We start from the raw sequence: 3,604 nt of genomic DNA, 5'->3' as shown, positions 1-3,604 counted from the left end.
ACGGTGTTGATATAGACATATGCTCTTTGAGAAAGAGAAATCCACTGTAGCATGTGTTTCATAGTACATGTGCTTATACGACCAAATGAGTAAGTGAGTAAATAGTTCCCCTCTTTCTCACTGTGTGAGTCTCATTTTTTTTGTGTCCTTTACTTTTGACTATGTCACAAGATGGAGGTTATGATGTCTGCTACTTTGGCATGTTGTCTATGGCCATGATCAATACGGTCTAAAGAGGCATTGCTGGGAAAGCGGTTTGACCAAAGTTGAATGATATGAGTGCAAAAGGAAGATTCTTTGATATCGCATCTTCAATAGTGTTTGCTGACGTCAACTATGACGCTACATATTGGTAGCGACTAAGGTTGTGAACATATTGAAATGATTTAGAGATAGTCGAGCATTGTTCTGAGTTTTTCTAAAACTCAAGAGGGTTTCGAAAATGCTTGAACTGATGCGATCGAATGAGTCTAGGACATAACCAAACATTTTGGGGATGTTACTATGCTAGTCTTCTCTGGGAGAGATTTAGTATATGTAATCCCACATTTCTATAGATATGCTTGGTGGTCGCACGACCTATTTACTTGTATGAATAAGATTGAGAACATTAGAGAGATGCTAACCTGGGGTCATGCCCACTGTGTGCGAGTGGGAGATGTTAATTGATGGGGCCGCCCACGTGGGCAGGCCCATCTTTTTGCTATTTCACCTAACGCATGGCTTTAAGCCATGCGTTAAATGACTTGCATGCGTTGCATGCAGAGGCTGGCCTTTGAGGCCAGCCATGTAGGGGGCTATAAAAAGCCCCCCCCCCTCTGGTGATAAGTGCATACGGTGAACGCAGAAAACTTCACAAAAACTCTCTCTCTCTTTTATTCTCTCTTAAGTAGTATTTAGGCTGTGGAGTGTTAAAGCGTTACTCTGGTTTTATACTACGTAGTACGCTTTACCACCAAGTCAAAACTCTTGTCAATCTGGAGAAACTTGTGGAGCAACTTTACAAGCTGGGCTTGAGGTACTTTCCGCTGTGCTTTCTAACACCAAGACTAGTCGTTGGTGGGAAGAAGTGAACACACAAGATTTCAATAGGAAGTGTAAAAAGAATCTCTTTCATAGGATCTCAATTTACGAAACTTTCATGTAGTGAAGAATTTCAATTAAGTATTGCAAATTTTTGTTTCCCTCTTTCTTATAAAAGAAGTATTATATATAATCATAGAGTACGTAAACGCCGTACAATCTTTTTAAAAAAGAATAAGATTTATTATTAAGAAATTAATTTTTTTCACGTAATTTTTATATTTATTTAATTTTTTTTAAAATTATACTGCGCTTACGTACTATACAATTACAAATATTATTTGTCTTCTTATAAACTTGACTTTATTGCAGTGGTAGAAAATTTTATTTTGGTCCTCGTTGTTTATTTTATTTTTGGAATGTTGTATTTTAGGTGATAATATTCTCAATTCAGATGCCACCTCAACAATTTGAGAAGGAAAATTGAGAATAAGACTTGAAGCTTACATAAAGTATCGGTTGGAGTGTGCTCGTGCTTTGGGATATGTGATGATAAAAGAACGTCCTTTGATTGTGCATGTTCCGGTTAGAATAATTTTAAAATAAAGGCTACTGTTGATTGCATGTTTTATAGAAAGAAGTTAAATATAAATAAATCGTAATGGTATTTTGGTTAAATTTAATAAGTTAAGTGATCATTTTAGAGTTTATTGCACTTTAATAAAATAGAATTATATCCTATTTAAAATGTAGTTAATTGTATGTAGGCCTAAAAGTTCAAAGGTCTTATTCTGTTTTTTCTAGACCCATTAGGTTTTTGAGTTTTTAATGGGAGGACTCGATATAAGACTTCTATATATATGGTTAGGTCCCCTCTCCTCTCCACGTATGTGTGTCTATTGACTTGCTCCATTGATAGCTAATACTTTTGTGAGGAGAAGGAGGAGAAGATTTGACCACTAATATTATTCGTGAGATTTCAATATTGCTTTCAAGATGGCTTCCGCAGATATGATGTCTATATTTTATAATCTTTTCGTCTATTAAGATTTTTCTCTCTAACATGTGTTTCTAGGCTTTTTTACAATTCCCTCAATTAAAAGGTACAAGTTTGACAGTCTAACTAAACCAAACCCACTGCTCGCAAGTTGAAGAAAACCCTAGAACTTGCATTTCTTGAAATGATCAAGCTAGAAAAGATGTGAAGATGATGATAACCGATGTAAGTTTTATGTCTTTTAGTTAGTGTATTATATTTTTGAAAGCTGAAATTTTGGTTTGAGAAGTTTTCCAAAGGTTAAATTGAAGAATAAGATTGAATATGTCTTAACACATTTTAATGGTCTATCAAGGTTGGATATGAAGTTCTCATAGGAATGCGCCATGTAATTATAGTTTTAGATTTTGTTTAGCTATTCTAGGAACTTGGTGTTATATTACTTTAATTAAAGAGATTTTTTTCAGAGGTGTATTAATAAGAAAAATTCTACTTATCATTTCTACAACACAAACTACACATAATTTATTTATTTATTTTATATTTTTTCTTTAATAAATGTGTGATGTACGGATGGTGAATAAAATAATTTTTTATTTTATTAAAAATTTAAAAAAAACGACTTGAGGGTATAGTTCTTCAAAATTAGAAGAAAAAGAAATTGAGTTTTGTAGAAGTTAAGTGCATGTATAATTTAACAAGAAAATTATTTACTTTATATATATATATATATATATATATTGATATGCATAATAAGCACTCCTTAAGAACCTGAATTTTTTCATTTTACTCGCTTCTCCCCTTTGTAAGGCAATCGTAAATACATAATTTGCTCATGCTGAAAATCAAAGTAGGAAACTATAGAGTTTTGCTATATACAAATACAGTCATGTATTAATTTGTATATCAATATTGATTCATTTATACTTAAAATTTAAATTAACACTGTTTTCAATAAAATCTACTTTTTGACCAATCATATCACATTGGTGCACAAATTAGTGCACAATTGTGCTTGCAAGTATATTTTTCCGAAACTATAACATAATGCCCAAGTTCTTTTCCATTTACCATTACTAATATTACAAATATATATTCAGGATTAACGTGTTTGTTAAGCTTAAACGAGCAAATTTTTATGAATTTTAATGGAATGAAATTGAAATTATTTTTGTATGGATCAAATCAATAGCCTATAATTTAACTTTGGAATAAGATCGAAAATCAAATTAAGAGATAAAACTAAAAAGACATAGGACAAGAGACTTAGACTTCTATAAGAAAAAGACTTTGTAAGGCAAGTTGAGCCCAATCATTTTAAGGAAATAGATCTTTAATAAGACAGAGACTCTATACAAATTTTATAGATAAGTTCTCTCTATAAAAGCTCCTTACGCATTAAGGGTGGGTTTGGGTGTTGAGAAGTGTTAAGGAGAGTTGTGAATAGTAATAAAAAGTAGGTGAAAAGTAATAATAAAGTAATGAATAGTAATAAAAAGTAGGTAAAAAGTAATGAATAGTAAAAAAAGTAGGTGAAAAGTAATAATAAAGTAATGAATAGTAGTGAGAAGTGTTGAAGAGACT

This window comes from Carya illinoinensis, chromosome 5, assembly GCF_018687715.1.
Source record: "Carya illinoinensis cultivar Pawnee chromosome 5, C.illinoinensisPawnee_v1, whole genome shotgun sequence".
NCBI classification, from domain to species: Eukaryota; Viridiplantae; Streptophyta; class Magnoliopsida; order Fagales; family Juglandaceae; genus Carya; species Carya illinoinensis.
Note: the sequence above shows the minus strand (reverse complement) of the source record.